Consider the following 27028-nt stretch of genomic DNA (forward strand, 5'->3'; position numbering starts at 1 on the left):
ACAAGGAGTTGGTTCTTCACATCAGGTGGCCAAAGTTTTGGAACTTCAGCTTCAGTCTTCCAATGAATATTCAGGGTCGATTTCCATCAGAATTGCCTGGTTTGATATCTGTAAAACCTAAGGGACGCTCAAGAGTCATCTCTAGCATTGCATTTTGAAAGCATCAATTCTTCAGCACTCAAGCCTTCTTCATGGTCCAACTTTCACATCCATTTATGAGTACTGGAAAAATGATAGCTTTGACAATATGGACGTTTGTTAGCAAAATGATGCCTCTGCTTTTTAATACACTGTCTAGATTTGTCATAGCTTTCCTTCCAAGGAGCAAATGTCTTCTAATTTTATGGCTGCAGTCACCATCTGTAGTGATGTTGAAGCCCAAGAAAAGAAAATCTGTCACTGCTTCCACTTTCCCCCCATGACATGAAGTGATGGGACTGGATGCCATGATCTTAGTTTTTTGAATGTTGAATTTAAGCCTGCTTTTTCACTCTCCTCTTTCATCTTTGTTATGTGGCTCTTTTAGTTCATCTTCATTTTCTGCCATTAGAGAGGAATTATCTGCATAACTGAGGTTGTTGAATATCTCCCAGCAATCTTGATTCCAGCTTGTGATTCTTCCAGTCCAACATTTCAACATGATGTACCCTGCATAGAAGTGAAACAAGCAGGGTGACAATGTACAGCCTTGTCATACTCCTTTCCTAATTTTGAACCACTTCCTTGTTCTATGTCTGGTTCTAACTGTTATTTCTTGACCTATACACAGGATTCTCAGAGAACAGGCAAGGTGGTCTGGTATTCCCATCACTTGAATAATTTTCCAATTGTGATCCACAAAGTCAAAGACTTTAGTGTAGTCAGTGAAGTAGAATTAGATGTTTTTTCTTAGATTTTCTTGCTTTCTCTATGATCCAACAGATGCTGGCAATTTAATCTCTGGTTCCATTTCCTTTTCTAAGCCCAACTTGTACATCTGGAAGGTCTCAGTTCACATACTCTTGATACCTAGCTTGAAGGGTTTTTAGCATAACTTTGCTAGTATATGGAATTAGTACAATTGTACTGTAGCTTGAACATTCTTTGGCATTGCCTTTCTTTGGTATTGGAATGAAAATTGACATTTTCTAGCCCTGTGGCCACTGTTGAGTTTGTCAAGTTTGCTGACATTGAGTGCAGAATTTTCACAGCATCATCTTTTAAGATTTTAAATAGTTCAGCTAGAATCCCATCACTTCCACTATCTTTATAATAATTCTACTTAAGGCCCAGTTGACTTCATACTCCAAGATGTCTGGCTCTAGGTGAGCTACCATACCATCATGGCTATCTGGGTCATTAAGACCTTTTTAAAATAGTTCTTCTCTGTATTCTTGCACCTCTTAACCTCTTCTACTTGTTACATCCTTCCTGTTTCTGTCTTTTATTATGCCATCCTTGCATGAAATGTTCCCTTGATAGCTCCAATTTTGTTGAAGAAATCTCTAGTCTTTCCCATTCTATTACTTTCTTCTATTTCTTTTCATTGTTCACTTAAGAAGCCTTTCTTATCTCTCCTTGCTATTCTTTGGAGCTCTTCATTCAGATGGGTATGTCTTTTCTTTTCTCCCTTGCCTTTTGCTTGTCTTCTTTCTTCAGCTATTTGTAAAGCCTCCTCAGACAACCACTTTGCCTTCTTGCATTTCCTTTTCTTTCAGATAGTTTTGGTAACTGTCTTCTGTACAATGTTACAAACTTCCATCCATAGTTTTTCAGGCACTCTGTCTACTAGATCTAATCCCTTGAATCTATTTGTCACTTCCAGTGTATAATCATAAAGGATTTTATTTAGGTCATACCTGAATGGCCTACTGTTTCCCCTACTTTCTTGAATTTAAGCCTGAATTTTGAAACAATTAACTCATGATCTGAGCCACACTCAGCTCCAGGTCTTGTTTTTGCTGACTGTATAGGGCTTCTCCATCTTAGGCTGCAAGAACTATTATCAATCTGACTTCATTATTGATTATTTGGTGATGTTCATGTGTAGACTATCCTTTTGTGTTGTTGGAAGATGCTATTTGCTATGACCAGTGTGTTCTCTTGACAAAACTTAAACATTTTCCCTGCTTCATTTTGTACTCCAAGACCAAACTTGCCTGTTACTCCAAGTTTCTTGGTATCTGTTGACTTTCTAGTTATATGTTCCAATCCCCTCTTATGAAAATGACATATTTTTAAGTGTCAGTTCTCAAATGTCTTGTAGGTCTTCATCTAAGGCCCACTTGACTTCACTTTCCAAGATGTCTGGCTCTAGATTAGTGATCACATCATCATGATTATCTGGGTCGTGAAGATCTTTTTTTTTTTAACAGTTCTTCTGTGTACTCTTGCCACCTCTTCTTAATATCTTCTGCTTCTGTTAGGTCCATACCATTTCTGTCCTTTATCGAGCCCATCTTTGCATGAAATATTCCCTTGGTATCTCTAATTTTCTTGAAGCATTTCCCTAATGATTAGTGTTCCTTCATGGATCATAGACTTGCCATGCTAAAGAGGCCCATGTAACTCAATGAAGCTATGAGATACGTTGTGTAGGGCCACCCAAAATGACAGGTCATAGTGAAGTGTTCTGACAAAACATGGTTTTGCCATACATTGACATGAATCAGCCACGGGTGTACATGAGTTCCCAATCCTGAACCCCCCTCCCACCTCCCACCCCATATCATCTATTTTCTAAAGATATATGAAACCCTATGTTCATTGCCAAATCACTTATAATAACCAAGATAGGGAAGTACCTTAGCACCCATCAATAAATAAATTAATAAGGAAGATGTGGTATGTATATGCAATGGAATAATGCTCAGCCATAAAAAAAAAAATGAAATCTTGCATTTGCAGAATCATGGATAGGCCTAGAGGGTTTTATGCTCAGGGAAATTAGTCAGATAGAGACATATGCTGCATGATTTCACATTAATCTGTAAAACAAAATGAAATATCAATAATCTCAGATATGCAGAGGACATCACCCTTATAGAAGAAAGTGAAAAAGAAGAACTAAAGAGCCTCTTGATGAAAGTGAAAGAGGAGAGTAAAAAAGTAGGCTTAAAACACAACATTCAGAAAACTAAGATCATGGCATCTTGTCACTTCATGGCAAATAGATGGGAAACAATGGAAAGAGTAACAGTCATTATTCTGGGGGGCTCCAAAGTCACTGAAGATGGTGACTGCAGGCATGAAATGAAAAAACACTTGCTTCTTGGAAGAAAAGCTATGACCAACCTAGACAGCATATTAAAAAGCAGAGAGATGTTATGTTGCCAACAAGAGTCAGTCTAGTCAAAGCTATGGTTTTTCCAGTAGTCATGCATTGATGTGAGAGTCAGACTATAAAGAAAACTGAGCGCAGAAGAATTGATGCTTTTGAACTGTGGTGTTGGAGAAGACTTTTGAGAGTCCCTTGGACAGCAAGGAGATCCAACCAGTCCATCCTAAAGGAAATCAGTCCTGAATATTCATTGGAAGGACTGATGCTGAAGCTGAAGCTCCAATACTTTGGCTACCTGATGCGAAGAGTTGACTCATGGGAAAAGATCCTGATGCTGGGAAAGACTAAAGGGAGGAGGAGAAGGGGACCAGAGAGGATGAGATGGTTGGATGGCATCACTGACTCAATGGACATGAGTTTGGGTAAACTCCGGGAGTTCGTGATGGATAGGGAGGCCTGGTGTGCTGTGGTCCATGGGGTTGCAAAGAGTCAGACACGACTGAGAAACTGAACTGAACTGAGCTGAAGTACTGAGAATGTAATGAACAACATGATAAAATAATTAAAACTGCTGAAGTATGTATGAAACTTATTTGAGGAAATCTTAAGACTTCTCACCACAGAGAAAAAAAAATTGCTGTTTCTTTAATTTTGTACCTATATGAGATGATGTATATTTAGTAAACTTAATGTGATAATCACTCCATGATATATTTAAGTGAAATAATTACACTGTACACCTTAAACTTATACATTGCTCTATACCAAGTATAAACTGGAATAAAAAAGTAAATAAAATTTGAATTTTATAGAATTTTCTGTTATAAAATCATAATTTTCCTTCTCTTTCTTTTCTCTGTCTTCTTTCAGTTGACATAATTATTTTGAGATATATCAATGGTTGCCTGTCAATATTTCATTATGTGGATGATTTACAATTTTTATCTATTTCCTTTTTTGGGACATTTAATTGTCTCTAGTATTTTGGCTCTTACTATTAAAGTTGCCTTGAATATTTGTGTAGATAAAAAAGATCGAGCAAGTGATATAAATAGACATTTCTCTAGTGGTAATATACTCATAGCTCAGTCAGTAAAGAATCTGCCTGCAATGCAGGAGATGTAGGTTCTATTCCTAGGTTCAGGAGATCCCCTGGAGAAGGAAATGACAACCGACTCCAGTATTCTTGCCTGGAGAATACCATGGACAGAGGAGCCTGGCAGGTTACAGTCCATGGTGTCGCAAGAGTTGAATATGACTTAGTGACTAAAGCATCAACAAGCACATAAAAGATGTGTAGTTTCATTTGGTTCAGTTCAGTGGCTCAGTCATGTCTGACTCTTTGCGACCCCATGAATATCAACACACCAGGCCTCCCTGTCCATCACCAACTCCCGGAGTTTACCCAACTCATGTCCATCAAGTCGGTGAAGCCATCCAGCCATCTCATCTTCCGTCATTTCCTTCTTCTCCTGCCTCCAATCCTTCCCAGCAAAAGTTTCTTTTCCAATGAGTCAACTCTTCGCATGAGGTGGCCAAAGTACTGGAGTTTCAGCTTTAGAATCAGTCCTTCCAAAGAACACCCAGGACTGATCTCCTTTAGAATGGACTGGTTGGATTTCCTTGCTGTTCAAGGGACTCTCAAGAGTCTTCTCCAACACCACAGTTCAAAAGCATCAATTCCTCAGTGCTCAGTTTTCTTCACAGTCCAAATTTCACATCCATACATGACCACTGGAAAACCATAGCCTTGACTAGATGGACCTTAGTCGGCAAAGTAATGTCTCTGCTTTTGAATATGCTATCTAGGTTGATCACAACTTTCCTTCAAAGAAGCAAGCATCTTTTAATTTCATAGCTGTAATCACCATCTGCAGTGATTTTGGAGCCCAAAAAAATACAGTTTGACATTGTTTTCACTGTTTCCCCATCTATTGGCCATGGAGTGATGGGCCAGATGCCATGATCTTAGTTTTCTGAATGTTGAGCTTTAAGCCAACGTTTTCACTCCCCTCTTTCACTTTCAACAAGAGGCTTTTTAGTTCCTCTTCACATTCTGCCATAAGGCTGTGTCATCTGCATATCTGAGGTTATTGATATTTCTCCCAGCAATCTTGATTCCAGCTTGTGGTTCCTCCAGACTAGCATTTCTCATGATGTACTCTTCATATAAGTTAAATAAGCAGGGTGACAATATACAGCCTTGACATACTCCTTTTCCTATTTGGAACCAGTCTGTTGTTCCATGTCCAGTTCTAACTCTTGCTTCCTGACCTGCATACAGATTTCTCAAGAGGTAGGTCAGGTGGTCTGGTATCCCCATCTCTTTCAGAATTTTCGACAGTTTATTGTGATCCACATAGTCAAAGGCTTTGGCATAGTCCATAAAGCAGAAATAGATGTTTTTCTGGAACTCTCTTGCTTTTTCGATGATCCAGCCAGTGTTTGCAATTTGATCTCTGGTTCCTCTCCCTTTTCTAAAACCAGCTTGAACATCTGGAAGTTCACAGTTCACGTATTGCTGAAGCCTGGCTTGGAGAATTTTGAGCATTACTTTACTAGCCTGTGAGATGAGTGCAATTGTGCGGTAGTTTGAGCATTCATTGCCATTGCCTTTCTTTGGGATTGGAGTGAAACTGACCTTTTCCAGTCCTGTGGCCACTGGTGAGTTTTCCAAATTTGCTGGCATATTGAGTGCAGCACTTTGACAGCATCATCTTTCAGGATTTGAAATCGTTCAACTGGAATTCCATCACCTACACTAGCTTTGTTCGTAGTGATGCTTTCTAAGGCCCCCTTGACTTCACATTCCAGGATGTCTGGCTCGAGGTGAGTGATCACACCATTGTGGTTATCTGGGTCAGAATATGTTCTTTGTGTAGTTCTGTGTATTTTTGCCACCTCTTCTTAATATCTTCTGCTTCTGTTAGGTCCATACCATTTCTGTCCTTTATGGAGCCCATCTTTGCATGAAATGTTCCCTTGGTATCTCTAATTTTCTTGAAGGGATCTCTAGTCTTTCCCATTCTGTTGTTTTCTTCTATTTCTTTGCATTGATCGCTGAGGAAGGCTTTCTTATCTCTCCCTGCTATTCTTTGGAACTCTGCATTCAGATGCTTAAATCTTTCCTTTTCTCCTTTGCTTTCACTTCTCTTCTTTTCACAGCTATTTGTAAGGCCTCTCCAGACAGTTATTTTGCTTTTTTGCATTTCTTTTCCTTGAGGATGATCTTGATACCTGTCTCCTGTAGAATGTCACCAACTTATGTCATCAGGCACTCTATCAGACCTAGTCCCTTAAATCTATTTCTTACTTCCACTGTATAATCATAAGGGATTTGATTTATGTCATACCTGAATGGTCTAGTGGTTTTCCCTACTTTCTTCAATTTAGGTCTGATTTTTGGCAATAAGGGATTCATGATCTGAGCCACACTCAGCTTCCGGTCTTGTTTTTGCTGACTGTATAGAGCTTCTCCATCTTTGGCTGCAAAGAATATAATTAATCTGATTTCGGTGTTGACCATCTGGTAATGTCCATGTGTAAAGTCTTCTCTTGTGTTGTTGGAAGAGGGTGCTTGCTATGACCAGTGCATTCTGTTGGCAGAACTCTATTAGCCTTTGCCCTGCTTCATTCCATATTCCAAGGCCAAATTTGCCTGTTACCCCGGCTGTTTCTTGACTTCCTACTTTTGCATTCCAGTCTCCTATAATGAAAAGGACATCTTTTTTGGTTGTTAGTTCTAGAAGGTCTTGAATGTTAGTTCTAAAAAGTCTTTTTTGGGTATTCTAAAATGTCTAATTGCTTCATTATACATCAAAGAATGCAAATCAGGTCACAATGATCTCCTACTCACATGTACTATGATGGGTAGAATAAGAAAGGTAGGTAATAACGAGTGTTGGTGATGATGTGGTGAAATTAGAACACTTATTCCATGCTGGTAGGAATGTAAATGCCATTTTGGAAAACAGTATTTCAGTCCTCAAATGCTTAAGCATAGAGTTACCATATGGCACAGCAATTTCATCCTTAGGTATACCTTACCCCCAAAAAGCACATATGTCTAGAAAATCTTGTAAATTAATCTTTATGGCAACATTACTCATAATAGTTAAAAGACAAACACAACTCAAATGTCCTTCAACCGATAAATGGGAAAAGAAAATATGGTGTATGAATGTAATGAAGTATTATTCAGCTAAAAAACAAATGACGTATTGATGCATACCATATGAGTGAACCTTGAAAACATGCTAAATGAAAGAAGTCTGTGATAAGAGACTATGTATTATATGATTCTATTCATAAAAATATCTTGAAGTGGTAATTCTATAACAGCAGACAGTAGATTAGAGGTTAAGGTTGGAGGTGGAGAGGGGTTATTTAAGGAGGTGATAGCTAAAAGGATATAACGTTTAACGAAAATGTTCTAAAACTGACTCAGTGTTGATTGCACTTATCTGTTAATATATTAAAAACCACTGAATATCCAGAGAGATGATATGGGGAGGTTGGTGGGAGGGGGGGTTCAGGGTTGTGGTGGATTCATGTCAATCTATGGTAAAACCAATACAGTATTGTAAAGTAAAAAAAATTAAAAATAAAAAAATAAACCCTCTAAATGGGTGAATGTTATGGCATTTGAATGATAAATCAATAAAGGAGTTTAAAAATGATGGAAAGTCTGGAAAGTTTCAAGTTATTTACCCTAGCTGTACCATGAAATTGGTGCAAAGGATATGGCTGGAGAGAGAGAAGCTGAGGGGTCTGGACAATGTTCCAAAGTCAACAGGGAAGCAGGATGATTTTGAATTCAAATTCAAGACTGTTAGCATATGCAGATTTCAGGGAGTATAGGGGGAGAAGTGGCAACCCACTCCAGTATTCTTACCTGAAGAATCCCATGGAAAGAGGAGCCTGGTGGGCTACAGTCCATAGGGTTTCAAAGAATCAGACATGTCTGAAGCACCTTTGCATTCAGGGGTAGAAATGGCAGGGTGATCTGCTTTTCTCTAGTTAACTGTGTTTCCACAACTGCAAAAATGTTTTTGCCTTAATATCAACCTTTTTTCCCCCAACCCCTACTCACCTAAACTGATGATGGCATTGTTCTTCTTTTCACGTCACAATTTCATCTTCTTCACTGATTCTCCTACATACTAACTCCTGCAAGTAGCATTAGCCAACTGATTAACTTTTCTTAAAGAAAAAAAATAAATTATTATTTAATGCCTCAGGGTGGTGCCTGGTGTACACTCGTCGCATTCTTAGAAGTCCAAGGGAAACTTGCATGCAAAGAAACAGGCCCAGCATAGAAAGATGGTTGCTGTGATAGGCGGAGGAAGGGGTAACAAAAAAAGACAGTGGTTAGATATGCCTCTTAGGAAGGCAACACAAGGGAGGTAACCTCAGGAGAGTCTTAAATTTGCTAAGTAGAAAAAGTGTGTGTGTATGTGTTTTTGGGGAGCAGAAGCTTATCAAGTGCCAAATGTTCAGGCTTTTTGGATTACCTCCTATGAAATTTAACTATATTTCCTTTTCTATACAGAATAAAAGTAAACAATTGTAAGTCACGCTTTTACGTGCCTCAGTTATTTTCCTTCCATGAGTCAAGAGACTGTCAATAAATGAGCCCTTCCTTCCCTTGCATGCATAACTAACATGATATTCATTAGATTCTAAGCAGAATTATTGATGAGGATTACAAAGGTATATAGGAGGAAGAGAGCAATAAAACATTATGTTGGCAGAAGTAAAGCATTTTATAGTTTTCAAAGCATTTTGACATCTATTAATTCTTTAAGACCATAAAACTTCTCAGAAGATATGTGATATCATCCTCATTGTACTGTTGGGTGAAGCAAATCTTAGAAAATGTGACATCTAATAGGTCATTCAGATTTGATGAGATATAAATGGACAAGTGGGGTCAGCTTAGACACTTGTTCCAGGGCTTTCCTCTGGCAACATCACAATGTCAGGAGTGACTCAGTAGAAAGAATGAAGACCATGTACATATTGGGTTCTGAGAATGCAGGTATTGAGAGTGAGAGTCTTAACGGTCTACTACAGATGCACAAAGTGGGACTTGAAACCAAGCTGAGGATCCATGATTCCTGCCAAGAATTCCTTTTATTCCATAAAAACACAAAGCCTAAATATGGAGCATGTATTTATTATGGAGAGTCTGACCAGGAGGGTCTAAGAAGACATGAATGTTGTCTACAAAAAATTTACAAGCAAGTTCTTCTAAGTATGGAAGAAAATCAGAACCTTTTTCTTTATATTATAAATGTAAGTATTACTGTGGTAGAAAATGTTGTGTGAGAGAACGCTCATGTACCAGGTCTCAGGTGAGACCTTGGAATGCAACACCAAGTAAGAGTCCTCGGTTTTGCAGAGAAAAATGTTCAAGAGTGAGCTGTAGTAAAGTGAAACAGGTTTATTTAGAAACCATGCATGTTCCAAGTGGCCTGTCTCTAAAGCATCCCTGGGGTGCAGGGGTGGTTAGTTTCTATGGGATGGGTAATTGCATAGGTTAAGTGGGAGGATTGTTCCAATTATTTGGTGGAAGGGTTGGAGATTTCCAAGAATTAGGCTACCACCTACTTTCTGCCCTTTTATGGTCAGCCTTGGAACTGTCATGGCTCCTGAGGATGCATCATTTAGCTAATGTATTACAGTGAAAATATGCTAAGACTCACGGTCCACTGAAAGTTGAATCTTCTGCCATCTTAAGCTTAGTAGGTTCTAACCAGTTTTTGTTGTATACTCAACAGCTATGTCCTTCTTTTAAAGATTGTGTTCTATCCCCCTTCTTTCATGTCTCATCATTAGAGTAATATTTATAAAGATTTGGTCTATGGATCACTGACATAAACTCTGTCCTTAATATAATTTTAATCAGGCTCCTCTGAGCTTTCTGCCTGGCTTCTCAAAGTTGGCCTACTGCTTTGCCCTTGGCCTGCCTTAATCCTATTGAGTCAGTTTAGCTAGACTCTCCCTTTTCTTAATATCTGGTCATGTTCTTTTTAGTAATTTTCCATCCACTGACCCCCTTATTCTGCTTGTTGTCTTTATTTTTTTTTAATTAAATTTTTATTTTTACTTTATTTTACTTTACAGTACTGTATTGGTTTTGCTATACATTGACATGAATCCACCATGGTGTACACGCGTTCCCAAACATGAACCCCCTCCCACCTCCCTCCCCACAACATCTCTCTGGGTCATCCCCGTGCACCAGCCCCAAGCATGCTGTATCCTGCATCAGACATAGACTGGCGATTCGATTCTTACATGATAGTATACATATTTCAATGCCATTCTCCCAAATCATCCCACCCTCTCCCTCTCCCTCTCCCTCTGAGTCCAAAAGTCTGCCATACACATCTGTGTCTTTTTTGCTGTCTTGCATACAGGGTCATCATTACCATCTTTCTAAATTCCATATATATATGTTAGTATACTGTATTGGTGTTTTTCTTTCTGGCTTACTTCACTCTGTATAATCGGCTCCAGTTTCATCCATCTCATCAGAACTGATTCAAATGTATTCTTTTTAATGGCTGAGTAATACTCCACTGTATATATGTACCACAGCTTTCTTATCCATTCATCTGCTGATGGACATCTAGGTTGTTTCCATGTCCTGGCTATTATAAACAGTGCTGCGATGAACATTGTGGTACATGTGTCTCTTTCCATTCTGGTTTCCTCAGTGTGTATGCCCAGCAGTGGGATTGCTGGGTCATAAGGCAGTTCTATTTGCAACTTTTTAAGGAATCTCCACACTCTTCTCCATAGTGGCTGTACTAGTTTGCATTCCCACCAACAGTATAGGAGGGTTCCCTTTTCTCCACACCCTCTCCAGCATTTACTGATTGCAGATTTTTGGATCACAGACATTCTGATTGGTATGAAGTGGTACCTCATTGTGGTTTTGATTTGCATTTCTCTAATAATGAGTGATGTTGAGCATCTTTTCATGTGTTTGTTAGCCATCCATATGTCTTCTTTGGAGAAATGTCTATTTAGTTCTTTGACCCATTTTCAGAGTTGAAGTTTCTTTCCTCTACAGCAATCACTTGAACGAAGCACATCTTGCTGATTTTAACAAGTATCTGGTGCAAACGTTTTCTTTAACACCACCTACATTGGAATTACAGGAAGTTTGTTAAAGTGTATATTCCTGGGTCCACTCATGATCTACTGGATCAGGTCCCTTGAGTAAAATCCTGGAAACTGTGCTTTCTAAGCTTGAGGGGATTTTCACATGCATTAGAGCAACAGGCAGAGATTTTCATGATGCCATGCCCTGTCCCTTCCCCACCCCCTACCCCCCATGCATTTTATTTGTGGCTAAGACCTTGGCTGTCTGAGAGACCCAGGGCAGGCACTAGATCAACTCACAACGTGACATAACTGACTGTGTGTATCTTCAGAAATGAATTCCTGCCAAGCTGCTTTCTTCACTTCCCCCAAAGAGAGGCATTGGAGTATTGTTTTTCAATGCAAAGATTGGTCTTAGAAATAGTGTTTCAAGGTTCATTTCTGCCTGAGTGCTTGAAAAACACTGTTTGGCTCCTTCCCTGAATAAATAAAGACCTGCTGATTGAAAGGTGTGCTAGAGAAGAAAGACTACACACTTGTAACTATTTATAAACTCTTGACCTCTCAACATAGCACTGTGGTTCTAGAACCATCTAAACATTTAAAATGCTGAAACAGTATATATATATATATATATATATATATATATACATAAAATTATCTAAGTATCTTATCTATATGACATTTTTGTCAACAGAGAAGCAAGTGGATAGAAAGGAGCTTGGAATCAGTGCATATTTGAGCTTAGCCATAGTTATTGCAGTCTTGGGCATATGTCCAAGTGAACACTTGAGTGAATGTTGTAATGTCAGTGCTGTTACACTGCAGTGGATCTCCCCTCAGCTTCTGCACTTTCAGTCAGTTCTTCCAACTCTAGTCCATAATCACCCTTGAGAGCAGCACTGCTCAGACACAGTCTACAGAGCACAGTTTGTGGCCTCCATATTGGAGATCACAGAAATGGTGTGTAAAGATTTATAAACTTTAGAACAATTGTTCAGAGTAATTTAGTGTCCATTGAATCTAATAATAAAATATTGGGGCAATTGGGGATAACTACCCAATTTGGTGGGAGGAGTGCTATGTACCTACAAGAATGGAAAGTGTGGATGTAGACCGTCTTTGAGGGTTAGCTATCATAACCTTCTTGCCCTTTATTTTTCATAAGAACCCACTAGCCATTAAGGTTCATGTGACAATCATTTCATATTCAAGTTTTCAGGGACGGTAATAGCTCAGTGAATGATTCAGTAGAATTAATTACACTACCAACCCAAAGCCTGAAACTATAGACTGTTCCCATGCTGTCATTTTCCACTGTGCTTAAATAACCCACTTGCAAATGGAGCAGACGTGAGATGAAGGTTTGATAATTGGGTTGGGAAGACTCCCTGGAGAAGGCCATGACAACCCACTCCAGTATTCTGGCATGGAAAAATCCCATGGACAGAGGAGCCTGGTGGGCTACAGTCCATGGGATCTCAAAAGAGTAGGATGTGACTTAGAGACTAAACAACAATGGATAGGTAATATTCTTGCTCTTTCTTGAGAAATGGTTCATACTGATTTCAGCAACTAGATGGAAATAACAACCACTTCTCCATACCAGGCCACAGCTAAAAATCTTTACAAAATGCAGAAAACAATTCCTGATCATTTCCAAAACAAAGGTTGCAAAGTCAGAAATAACTGCAGGGACTTAGCAAGCACACACGTTTCTTCTCGTTGTAGAATGAAAGGAACAGCAGAAGGACGAGGTAGTGGACAGATGTATGGAGAGAAAGGCCAATACTGAACCCTGAGGAAAAGAGATAATTGCTGGATAAGGATACTTGACTCAGTAGTAACTTTACATTTTGCTGTTGTTAGCAGCATTTTTCAATTATATAGAAAGTAATTCTGATTTCCCTTCTCCAAAAATTCACAGACTTTCAAAATGACACTATTTTCCACATGTTGTATTTCTGTTTGTATCATTCATTTACTCAATAAACCTCATTGAACATATACCAGGTATAAGGCATCATTCCAGATCTTGAGAATACAGAGAAATAAAGGAGCCACCCTATTTACATGACTTGGCTCAAGCTATTCTCTCTGTTTAGATTCTCCCCACTCTCTCCCCTTCTTTTGGCTCACTTCCATTCACTCTCCCTAAATGGAGATGATACCTGTTACGTGGAAACTTCAGCTTTTTCTCACATGGTATCCCAGGTGGGACAAAGAAACATTTCTCCATCCTCTTATCCCCTCTGATTACCTCAATCATTTTTACTGGGTTGGGAGTCTGAGGGCAAGGGCTGGATCTTGTCATTCCTGTCCCCAGAATCTTGCAGTGTTTGGCAGATAATTAAACTGGATAAATGTGTAGGTATGAGCATTTACCCTCAGGACATGCCCTAAAGAAAATAGACCTTTAATGATGCTAAAGATTGGTATCTTTGCCTAAGAGATTTCTGCCTGTAATCTTTGGAGAGAAGATGGGGTCCTCTGAATATTCTCAAACAAGCAGGAGCCTTTCCTTTTCACTGGTTTACTGAAGAGAAACTCTGACTATCTCCCACCAGGTGACAGGTTACCCTCCCTTGGTCGGTTTGCCTGCATGTGATGCCTTAATTGGCCAATTTCAATCTTTTTGTTTCTTTCACAGTCACATAAGTTGTTCACATGCATAGCATTCCCAGAAATGGGGTCAGAGTTTGGAAACAGTTCCTATGGAAGGAGGTATCCTAGCAATGTGAACTTACCCCACTGAAGGCCTTCAGGATTATGCATCAGACTTGCCTCTGCCTCCTTCATCATTATTCAGAAAAACACAGCCAATAAAAAAGGGAGCTAGTCTTGTAAGATCCATATTAAGGGATAGCACTGAATTCAACGTGGGTAATAAAAAGCAAAGGATATAATCAATCTGATTTTGATGTTGACCATCAGGTGATATATATGTAGAGTCTTTTCTTGTGTTGTTGGAAGAGGGTGTTTGCTATGACCAGTGAATTCTCTTGTCAGAACTCTATTAGCCTTTGCCCTGCTTCATTCTGTACTCTAAGGCAAAATTTGCCTGTTACTCCAGGTGTTTCTTGACTTCCTACTTTTGCATTCAGTTCCCTATAATGAAAAGGACATCTTTTTGGAGTGTTAGTTCTAAAAGGTCTTATAGGTCTTCATAGAAATATTCAACTTCAGCTTCTTCAGCATTACTCGTTGGGGCATAGGCTTGCATTACTGTGATATTGAATGGTTTGCCTTGGAGAGGAATAGAGATCATTCTGTCGTTTTTGAGATTGCATCCAAGTACTGCATTTCATACTCTGTTGTTGACCATGATGGCTACTCCATTTTTTCTAAGGGATTCCTGCCCACAGTAGTAGATATAATGGTCATCTTAGTTAAATTCACCCATTCCAGTCCATTTTAGTTTGCTGATTCCTAGAATGTCAACGTTCACTCTTGCCATCTCCTGTTTGACCACTTCCAATTTGCCTTGATTCATGGACCTGACATTCCAAGTTCCTATGCAATATTGCTCTTACAGCATCGGACCTTGCCTCTATCACCAGTCACATCCACAGCTGGGTATTGTTTTTGCTTTGGCTCCATTCCTTTATTCTTTCTGGAGTTATTTTTCCACTGATCTAGAGTAGCATATTGGACACCTAACAACCTGGGGAGTTTCCCTTTCAGTATCCTATCATTTTGCCTTTTCATACTATTCTTGGGGTTCTCAAGGCCAGAATACTGAAGTGGTTTGCCATTCCCTTCTCCAGTGGACCACATTCTGTCAGACCTCTCCACCATGACCCTCCATCTTGGTTGGCCCCACACAGCATGGCTTAGTTTCATTGAGTTAAACAAAGCTGTGGTCCATGTGATCAGATTGGCTAGTTTTCTGTGATTATGGTTTCAGTGTGTCTACCCTCTGATGCCCTCTTGCAACACCTACCATCTTACTTGGGCTTATCTTACTTGGATGAGGGGTATCTCCTCACACCCGCCCCTCCTGACCTTGGACGTGGAGTAGCTCTTCTTGGCCTTCCTGAACCCGTGCATCCACCATTCCTTGAACGTGGGGTTGCTCATCTCAGCCACCTCCCCTGACCTCGGGCATGTGGTAGCTCCTCTAGGCCACTGCCCAGACCTCGAGAATGTGATAGCTCCTCTCCATCACTGCCCTTTTAGGAACATAGCTCCAGCTTGCTGCTGAGCTCTTCCTTGTGCAGGGTCCAGCTCTCAGCAGGGACGAGTCCAGCGCTGTCCTCAGGTCGTTCACTCTGGCTGGGCATCTCCGCAGAGAAGTAAACACACAGGGCACAAGGCCAGGTGGCACTTTAGGTAGAGACTTTAGGGTTTTCCAAATAAAGTATTCAGTTCAGTTCAGTTCAGTCGCTCAGTTGTATCCAACTCTTTGTGACCCCATGAATCGCAGCACGCCAGGCCTCCCTGTCCACCACTAACACCCGGAGTCCACTCAAACCCATGTCCGCCAGTCGATGATGCCATCCAACCATCTCATCCTCTGTTGTCCCTTTCTCCTCCTGCCCCCAATCTTTCCCAGCATCAGGGTCTTTTCAAATAAGTCAGCTCTTCGCATCAGGTGGCCAAAGTATTGGAGTTTCAGTTTCAAGATCGGTCCTTCCAATGAACACCCAGGAATGATCTTGTTTAGGATGGGCTGGTTGGATCTCCTTGCAGTCCAAGGGACCCTCAAGAGTCTCCTCCAACACCACAGTTCAAAAGCATAAATTGTTTGGTGCTCAGCTTTCTTTATAGTGCAACCCTCACATCCATACATGACCACTGAGAAAACCATAGCCTTGACTAGACGGATCTTTGTTGACAAAGTAATGTCTCTGTTTTTTAATATGCTGTTTAGGTTGGTCATAACTTTCCTTTCAAGGAGCAAACATCTTTTAATTTCATGGCTGACATCACCATCTGCAGTGATTTTGGAGCCCAGAACAATAAAGTCAACCACTGTTTCCACTGTCTCCCCATCTATTTTCCATGAAGTGATGGGACCAGATGCCATGATCTTCGTTTTCTGAATGTTGAGCTTCAAGTAACTTTTTTACTCTCCTCTTTCACTTTCATCAAGAGGCTTTTTAGTTCTTCTTCACATTCTGCCATAAGGGTGGTGTCATCTGCATATCTGAAGTTATTGATATTTCTCCTGGCAATCTTGATTCCAGCTTGTGCTTCTTCCAGCCCAGCGTTTCTCATGATGTAAGTTTCTCATGATGTAAGTTTCTCATGATGTAAGTTTCTCATGATGTAAGTTAAATAAGCAGGGTGACAGTATACAGCCTTGATGTACCCCTTTTCCTATTTGGAACCAGTCTGTTGTTCCATGTCCAGTTCTAACTGTTGCTTCCTGACCTGCATACAGGTTTCTCAATAGGCAGTTCAGGTGTTCTGGGATTCCCATCTCTTTCAGGATTTTCCACAGTTAATTGTGATCCACACAGTCAAAGACTTTGGCATAGTCAATAAAGCAGAAATAGATGTTTTTCTGGAACTCTCTTGCTTTTCCATGATCCAGTGGATGTTGGTGATTTGATCTCTGGTTCCTCTGCCTTTTCTAAAACCAACTTGAACATCTGGAAGTTCATGGTTCACATATTGCTGAAGCCTGGCTTGGAGAATTTTGAGCATTACTTTACTAGCATGTGAGATCAATTGTGTGGAAGTTTGAGCATTCTTTGGCATTGCCTTTTTTTGGGATTGAAATGAAAACTGACCTTTTCCAGTCCTGTTGCTACTGCTAAGTTTTCCAAATTTGCTGACATATTGAGTTCAGCACTTTCACAGCATCATCTTTCAGGATTTGAAATAGCTCAACTGGAATTCCATCAGCTCTATTAGCTTTGTTCATAGTGATGCTTCCTAAGGCCAACTTGACTTTACATTCCAGAATGTCTGGCTCTATGTGAGTGTGAGTGATCACACCATCATGATTATCTGGGTCGTGAAGATCTTTTTTGTATAGTTCTGTGTATTCTTGCCACCTATTCTTAATATCCTCTGCTTCTGTTAGTTCCATAGAGTTTCTGTCCTTTATTGAGCCTATCTTTGCATGAAATTTTCCCTTGGTATCTCTAATTTTCTTGAAGAGATTCTAGTCTTTCCCATTCTATTGTTTTCCTCTATTTCTTTGCACTGATCATTGAGGAAGGCTTTCTTATCTCTCCTTGCTATTCTTTGGAACTCTGCATTCAAATGAGTATATCTTTCCTTTTCTCCTTTGCTTTTTGCTTCTCTTCTTTTCACAGCTATTTGTAAGGCCTCCTCAGACAGCCATTTTGCTTTTTTGCATTTCTTTTTTGGGGATCGTCTTGATTCCTGTCTCCTATACAATGTCATTAACCTCCATCCATAGTTCACCAGGGACTCTGTATATCAGATCTAGTCCCTTAAATTTATTTCTCACATGCACTGTATAGTCATAAGGGATTTGATTTAGGTCATACCTGAATGGTCTAGTGGTTTTCCCCACTTTCTTCAAAATAAAGTATTAATCACTTGCTAATAGTGACAGTTTTGCTTCTTCCCTTCCAACATAAAAATCTTTTATTTATTTTTTCTTGCTTAATTTCTTTAGCTAGAACTTTCAGTAATATGTTAAATAGAAGTGATAAACATTGATATTCTTGTCTTTTCCCTGAATTTAGAGAAAAGCCTTTCTTCCTTTCACCATTGAGTATGACGTTGACTGTGGATTTGTCATAAGTTGTCTTTATTATATATATGCCCTCTATACCCACTTAGATAACAATTTTAAATTATGAATGGATGTTGAATTTTGCTAAGTGTCTTTTCTCTGTCTATTGAGATAATCATGTGACTTTTACACTTTGTCTTGTTAATAGCCCTGTAGTCATATTGATTGATTCATGAATATTGAACCATTCTTTCTGCATCATTCAAAATAGTCAAGACATAGAAATTACCTTAGTGTCCATCTGCCAATGACTGGGTAAAGAAATTGTAATACATATATAATACTTCAATGTATACATTACAGGAGTCAAGATATGGAAACAATCAAAGTGTTCGCCAGCAGATGAAAGGATAAAAATATATGTGTGGTGTATATATCAATGCATGTATTAATATACTAAAGGAATAAACAAACTTGTTACTTGTCAGCAAAAATATGTTGATTGTAATGATTCCTATTTTGATTGATAACAATGAGTTTGAGACTCATTATACTGATTTAAAATTCATAGTCCAAAATCACAATAGTGTATGCACCAACCTAATATATATATGATAAAAATATTTTAAAATGTGATATACATATATATAAAAAACATATAATGCAATAATATTGTCATGAGAAAGAAGAAAATGCTGCTATTTTTGACAACATGGATGCACCTTGAGATCATTATGTTAAGTAAATAAGCCAGACAGAGAAAGACAAATTCTGAAATTCTGCATGGTTTCACTTATATGTGTCAAAGTCACTGAATCAGAGAGTTGAAAAGTGGTGTCTAGAGACTAACGGGTGGGTGAAATATAGAGAAGATTAAGGAGAGATGGGTAAAAGGGTGCAAACTTTCAGCTATAAGATGAATAATGTCTAAGTATGGTGCTGAAGTTAACAATATGTATTAATATTATACAATTGCTATTTGCCAAGAGAGTAAATGTCCGTCTAGTCAAGACTATGGTTTTCCAGTGGTCATGTATTGATGTGAGAGTTGGACTGTGAAGAAAGCTGAATGCTGAAGAATTGATGCTTTTGAACTGTGGTGTTGGAGAAGACTCATGAGAGTCCCTTGGACTGCAAGGAGATCCAACCAGTCCATCCTAAAGGAGATCAGCCCTGGGTGTTCTTTTGGAAGGAATGATGCTAAAGCTGAAACTCCAGTACTCTGGCCACCTCATGCGAACAGTTGACTCATTGGAAAAAACTTTGATGCTGGGAGGGATTGGGGGCAGGAGGAGAAGGGGACGACAGAGGATGAGATGACTAAATGGCATCACTGACTCGATGGATGTGAGTCTGAGTGAACTCTGGGAGATGGTGATGGACAGGGAGGCCTGGCGTGCTACGATTCATGGGGTCACAAAGAACCGGACACGACTGAGCGACTGAACTAAATCGAAGAGAGTAAAGCTTAAATATTCTCACTAAAATATAGTTAGGGACTTCCTGGTGGTCCAAGACTCCATGTTCCCAATGAAGGGGACCCAGTTATGATCCCTGGTCAAGGAATTAGATCCCACATGCTGCAACTAAGAAGTTTGCATGCTGTGATTAAAGATCTCACAGGCCAGAACTAAGACCCAGTGCAGCAAAATAAATAAATAAATACTAAAATAAATGCTTTTCGTATCTAGTCTTTTTTTAAAGAAAAACAAGAAAACAAACAAAACTGGTGTCTGATTTCATCAGTCAGTAAGAAGGTGTCAATGGAATATGAGAGAAAACAGAGACTGTAGACAGAGAAGAAACAGAATTATCTGAAGAGTTTCTCCACTTCATCCTAAGTAAGAAAATGAAAATTGAATACTAAATGGAGATGTTTTCATCCATTTGAATTATCAAAAAGATTCATTACTTACTCTAATGATGAGAGTGTGGGAAATCAATATTCCTTATACTTTTAGTGAGGATCAAAATTGGTGTAACCAATTTGGAAAAAAAAAATCATAATATATATAGCCTAAATTTTAGGTTCTAGGAATTCATCTAGATATGTGTGATATTTATGAGGAGATATCATCATTTCAGTTACATCTGACTCTTTGCAATCTTGCAACCTTATGGACTGTAGCCTGCCAGGCTTCTCTGTATTTGGAATTCTCCAGGCAAGAATACTGGAGTGGGTTGCTCTGCCCTCCTCTAGGGAAATCTTCCCAATCCAGGAACTGAACCCATATCTTCTGCAGCTTCCCCATTGTAGGCAGATTCTTTACAGCTGATCCACTGGGGAAGCCCCATATGTATGTGTGTGTGTGTGTGTGTGTGTGTGTGTGTGTGTGTGTGTGTACTCATATACATATATGGGGAAATTAACAAGATGGTGCCAGTGAGGGTCTTTTACCCCATGTTCTGTAAACAATGACTTTACACAGTTGTATAATAGTTGAGGTCACTTACAGCACTGTTCCTGCACATCACAAGGTACTTGCTTGGTCACAGGCTACTTTGTGTGGTACACCTGTATGAGCTTCACCATGAAAGCCCTGGCTGTTGCTGAGTTGGAGCGACAACATGGTTATGTTATATGAGGTTATGGTGTGGCTACATTATTGCTACATTATGGTTATGTTACAGCTACTGCTATGGCTGCTGTGTCAGCCAGGAGAGAGACTGTATTATGGCTGTCATGCCAGTTAGGAGAGAGTAAACGGGTCTTCAGTTCCTATGGCTCCTCATATCTTTTTCTAGCCTCTTAGCTCCAGCCTTGTGTACCCTGGATTCAGTGAACAGTGCAGACAGTGTGAATATTTAGATGACTGGAGCTTTAACAGCATCAGCAATGCAATATATTATACATGCCCATGGTGAAAGAAATGGGGACCACTTCAGTACTCTTGCCTGGAGAATCCCATGGACAGAGGAGCCTGACTACAGTCCATAGGGTCACAAAGAGTTGGACATGACTGAAGCGACTTAGCATGCACACATGCATATATAGTATTAATTTTAAAAAATTTAGTAGTAAATGATTGGAAGCAAAATACATGATGAAATATTCTTATAATAGAATTTCAAGTAGATAATAAAAAGAATAAAGTAGAACTTTATGTATCATTGTGCCCAAAGATACATATCAATATTAATATCATTGAACTAATAATGTAGGAAAAGGAAAGGAAAATGGAAAAGAGAGAGAAAGAAAAGATTGAGGGAGAATGATAATGCATCTAGTATCTATCTGTGTGTGTGTGTGCTAAGTTGCTTCAGTTGTGTCCAGCTCTGTGCAACCCCATGCACTGTAACCCTCCTAGATCCTCTGTCCATGAGATTCTTCAGGCAAGAAAACTGGAGTGGGTTGCTGTGCACTCCTCCAGGGTATCTTCCCAACCCAGGGATCAAACTTGCGTTTCTTCTGTCTCCTGCCTTGTCAGGGGGGTTCTTTACCACTAGCGCTGCTGGGAAGTCCCCTGGAAGAATATTAAGATATTAGTAATAGTGGCCACTATTAAAGAAAAGAACAGGCAAATGGATTTAGGGTTAGGAAGGCCCTAAATTCCATTTTCACTGAATTCCTTGTTTCATATTTGAATTTAAATTTTTAATTGGAAAGAAAAAACAGATTAAAGTACTAGCTAGAAACATAAGTTGGCATCACTGACATGCAAAAGACACATTTGTAAAGCATTTGTAAAATTCAATAGGAATTAGGACTGTGATTTCTAAAATTGGATAAACTATGGATGTACTTACTAGCAATATTACTTTCACTACATATTAGATCATGGGAGGAAGGTTCTCACTCTCACTTTGTTAGGAGATCTGTGTTCAGTTCAATTATCTTTTATAATAAGAAGCATAACTATTTAATAAAGCTGAGAATTTGTGATATGCATTCTCTCATTTAATCCTCCTAACAATTCTACTGGTTGGTATTATTATTATATTTATTTTGAAAAATTAAAAGTTATGCCACTGAAAACTTTAACTTGCTCAAAGTCACAAAACTTAATAATAACAGAGGATCTTAGCCCATACCTTCAAGATGCCACAGCATGAGTGCTTTTAACCATACTGCCATATTGTCTCCATAGTGATATTGACAAATGCTAGTTTTCCAGATGATTGCATCAGAAATGGTGGGAACTTAGAAGCAAGAAGTGTTAGTGATATCACAAAGTCCTCCTTCTTTGGAAGGATGGTTATATCAAAGGTCATCTTTTACTAGTTGGGTTACATGTGCTCTGTTAGATCACAAGGACAGAAGTGGACCTCCAGAAATTTCACTGACATAGAGGATCCTTGAATTTTTGTCAGATTTATTTCTCAACCTTTGATATACACCAATGAGTCTAGAGTAACTGCCACTTCTTCCTCACTAGGTCTACTTATAAAAAAGCCAACAATGTGGAAGTTATAGGAAATAAATGTAAATTCAATGCTCGATAAATACATCTTTTAAGACTCTTCAAATAGTGCAACGATTTCCCTCTTATTCCCTTCTTGTAAGTACAACTAGCTTCTCTCTTCTTTATGTCGTATTCTAGTACCTGAGAGTTTGTATAAAATTGGTATTGTTTCTTTCTTAAATATTTTATAGAACTTACCATTGATATTATCCAGGCTTGGAGTTTTCATTGAGAGAAGTCTTATTTATTACGAAGTCCTGGGTGATGTTCACCCTTCCTGATATTTTGTAACCTAAATACAATGTTGTAAAATTAACAAAGTTCTTAAGTATAAGGGGATAAGAAAGAGAAGGAAACAAAGGTCACACATTCATTAAAAAAAATAAGGAAGAAGTGGTCATTACAAACAGTTCTCACTTCTGTAACTGATCACATAGATGATGTAAGTATCTTTTTTCACCATTCCTTCAAAATTTCCTCTGCCCTCCAGCAAGCACATTAGCTTTTTGTGTTCTTTACCTGGTGGGATGATTGAGATCTTTATTCCTGAAGGATTTGGGTTGTTAGCAGTCCCTGAATTGGGTTGTTGTAGTTTTCCATTAACTTTAACCACAGGGCATGAAAAACACTAAGGGCCATCCTAAAGTATCTCCAATATTTCAGATGTATTCTTCCTTACCTCCACTGTAGAGTATCTATTCAATTTGCCCTTGATAGAATCAATCACTCCAGCCAATACAGTAAATTCACTCTGCCTGTTGACCTAGAGACATAAGTGATCCAAAATGACTGGATGGTAGTCTTAGCTTCTAGTTCAATGGAACTATTGTTTCTTGTTGGAACTTGGATGTCTAGACCAGCAGAGCCTATTGTTGCAGGGACAGAAAGTCCAAGATTTTGCTAGTGGGCTCCTAAGGGTAAGAGTAAGTGGTGCTGTTCTCATTGCCACCCTTTGGTTCCTGGACCCATCCATCTCTGTTGTGGGAGGAACAGCACTACATACTGTGTGCTGATTCAGAGCCACACACCCTCCAGTAGAACCTTACTCCAGAAATGCACCACTTTTCCACCTAGCTAGCACTGCAACTACATCTGCAAAAGGCCATTCCCCCATTCTACAAAGCCAACTGGTTCAGGGTGGCGGGGAACATGCTAAGGCCAGTAAAGTTCATGAGTATGGGCACATTCTGGCTCAGAGGTAAAGAATCTGCCTGCAATGCAGCAGACCCAGATTTGATCCCTGGGTCAGGAAGATCCAGTGGAGAAAGGAATGGCAACCCACTACACTATTCTTGCTTGGGGAATTCCATGGACTGAGGAGCCTGGCTGTCTATAGTCCATGGTGTCACAAAGAGTTGGACATGACTGAGCCATGAACACACACAAAGTGAGTTCCTAAATAAGAGGCTATGCTGTGTGCAATACTTTGACAGTTGATGAGGCATTGTGTAAGTCCACAGGTGGTAGTTTTGGTAGGAGCCTTGTGTTCAGGGAAGACAAATCCATAACCAGAGTAAGGATATATTCCAGTAAGAAGAAAACACTGTTGATTCCATACTGGAAGTGATATAATGTAATCAACCTAATGTCAAGTAGCAGGAAGATCACTCCAGGCAATGATTTCTTACTGGGGACTCAGTGTTGGTCTCTGCTGTTGGAAGATTGGGTAGTTAGCATGACCCAGGAGGAAAAAAGTCCATGGTGCTGAGCCTGGGCATAATGTTTATCACTGCTGCCAAGGACACTGTTCATAAGCCCTCTGAGCAATGATGTGGTAACTGAGGAAGAATGCTGAACTGTATATATAGAATGGGTCATCCCATCTACTTGATTAAAATTCTGTTCTGCTGAAGTCATCTTCATATGGCACATAATTTCATAACATTTTTGTCCACACATAGAGGTCTATGAATGTACCACTCCCCAGACATTTTTTGCCACCAATTTTCCAATCACAATAGTTCAAAACCCCTGACATCTGGCCAAAACATTTGTCATAGACTATATATATGGACCTAACAGAAGCAGTACATATTAAGAAGAGGTGGCAAGAATACACAAATGAACTATGCAAAAAACATCTTAATGACCAGATAACCACAGTGATGTGATGACTCACTTAGAGCCAGACATGTTGGACTGTGAAGTCAAGTGGGCCTTAGGAAGCCTCACCACAGACAAAGCTAGTGGAGGTGATGTAATGCCAGCTGAACTAGTTCAAATCCTAAAAGATGATGCTCTGAAAGTGCTGTACTCTATATGCCAGCAAATTTACAAAACTCAGCAGTGGCCACAGGACTGGAAAAGGTCAGTTTTCATTCCAATCCCAAAGAAGGGCAATTCCAAAGAAAAATCAAATTACCACACAATTAAACTCATTTCACTGCTAGCAAAGTAGTGCTCAAAATTCTCCAAGCCAGGTTTCAATAGTACATGAACAGAGAACGTCCAGATGTTCAAGCTGCATTTGGAGAAGGCAGAGGAATCAGAGATCCAATTGCCAAAAGCAAGAGAATTCTATAAAAAATATATCCTTTTGCTTCACTAAGTACACTAAAGCCTTTGATTTGGATTACAGCAAATTGTGGAAAATTCTTAAAGAATGGGAATGCCAGACCACCTAACCTATCTCCTGAGAAACCTGTATGCAGGTCAAACAGCAACAGCACGAACTGGACATGGAAAAACAGACTGGTTCCAAATTAGGAAAGGAGTACATAAAGGCTGTATGTTGTCACCCTTATGGCAGAAAGTGAAGAGGAACTAAAGAGCCTCTTGATGAAAGTGGAAGAAGAGATTGAAAAAGCTGGCTTAACAAAAAATGAAGACCATGGCATCTGCTCCCATCACTTCATTGCAAATAGGTGGCGAAACACTGGAAACAGTGACAAACTTTATTTTCTTGGGCTCCAAAATCACTAAAAATGGTGACTACAGCCAAGAAATTAAAAGACATTTGCTCCTCAGAAGAAAAGCTATGACAAACCTAGACAGCATATTAAAAGGCAGAGAAATTACTTTGCTGACAAAGGTCCATCTAATAAAAGCTGTGGTTTTTCCAGTAGTCATATATGGATGTGAGAGCTAGACCATAAGGAAGGCAGAACACTGAAGAATTGATGCTTTTGAACTGTGATGCTGGAGAACACTCCTCAGAGTCCTTTGGCCATCAAGGAGATCAAACTAGCCAATTCTAAAGGAACTCAATCCTGAATATTCATTGGACGGACTGATGATGAGGCTGAAGATGCAAAGAGCTGACTCATTTCAAAAGACTCTGATGCTGGGAAGGATTGAAGGCGCGAGGAGAATGGGATGACAGAGGATGAGATGGTTGGATGGCACCATTGACTCAATGGGCATGAGTGTAAGCAAGCTCTGGGAGATGATGAAGGACAGGGAAGCCTGGTGTGCTGCAGTCCATGGGGTGCAGAGAGTTGGACATGACTGAGGGACAAATTATATATATATGTGTACACATGTGTGTATATATATATATATACACACACACACACACACACACACACACACACACATATAAAACTATATATATATATATAGTCACATAGTGGGCCATTTTTATTTCTGAGAAAAATGATCAGCCAAATCCATTGCATGAAGTTCTGTGCCCTGGGTAGATTTCTCTTCACCATTTTTCTTCAGGGACATCCCAGAAATGGACTATAGTATGGTTGTCCAATTTTTTGTAGTACTTGAATATTACACAGAGCCATTGATAAACCAGGTCCAAGTTTTCTCTTCCAAGTTGGGGAACTGAGAAACTCCACACAAGGACATCATTGAGGCCTAGGAGAGAGTAGGCAGTGTAGCAGGAGTGGGGAACATGGACATTGGGTCACTTCATCATGTAACTTACTTGTGATTTCAGGACTTGCCCAGGCCTGATCACATAGTTCATTCAACATTTGATGATGGAGTCCTGCTGTGCATGCCCAACTTTATGGCTTGGTGGGTCAACATAACATCAAATATATGATGGGAAGCTTAAGTCACTTGGGGCTTCCCTGATAGCTAAGTTGGTTAAGAATCCTCCTGCAATGCTAGAGACACTGGTTTGGTTCCTGAGTCAGGAAGATCCACTGGAGAAGGGATAGGCTACCCATTCCAGTATTGTTGGGCTTCCCTTGTGGCTCAGCTGGTAAAGAATTCTCCTGCAATGCAGGTCATCTGAGTTTAATCCCTGGGTTGGGAAGATCCCCTGGAGAAGGGAAAGGCTACCCACTCCAGTATTCAAGCCTGGAGAATTCCATGGGCTGTATAGTCCATGGTGTTGCAAAGAGTCAGACACAACTGAATGACTTTCACTTTCAGTCACTTTTACTTTTAAATCACTTGGTAACTTTTTGGCTCATGATCAAGTGCTCAGTCACTACTAAGGCTCAGCAGGAAGAGAAGATATATTTCCCCAAAGGAATATGTTATCTGCAGAGGATAGAAGGAACTTGATCTAAGATCCTAAGGATCTGTGCTTCAATTCACCTACTAGAAGGCAATGGCACCCCACTCCAGTACTCTTGCCTGGAAAATCCATGGACAGAGGAGCCTGGTAGGCTGCAGTCCATGGGGTTGTGA

The 27028-nt window shown here is 39.6% G+C and overlaps 1 pseudogene; it reads right to left on the minus strand.

Annotated features, from left to right (window-relative positions):
* The window catches only part of LOC106990902 (homeobox protein MSX-2-like), a 36594-nt pseudogene extending 21140 nt beyond the window's left edge, over nucleotides 1-15454 (minus strand).
* Nucleotides 15455-27028: the final 11574 nt, after the last annotated feature.

This window comes from Ovis aries, chromosome 2, assembly GCF_016772045.2.
Source record: "Ovis aries strain OAR_USU_Benz2616 breed Rambouillet chromosome 2, ARS-UI_Ramb_v3.0, whole genome shotgun sequence".
NCBI lineage: Eukaryota > Metazoa > Chordata > Mammalia > Artiodactyla > Bovidae > Ovis > Ovis aries.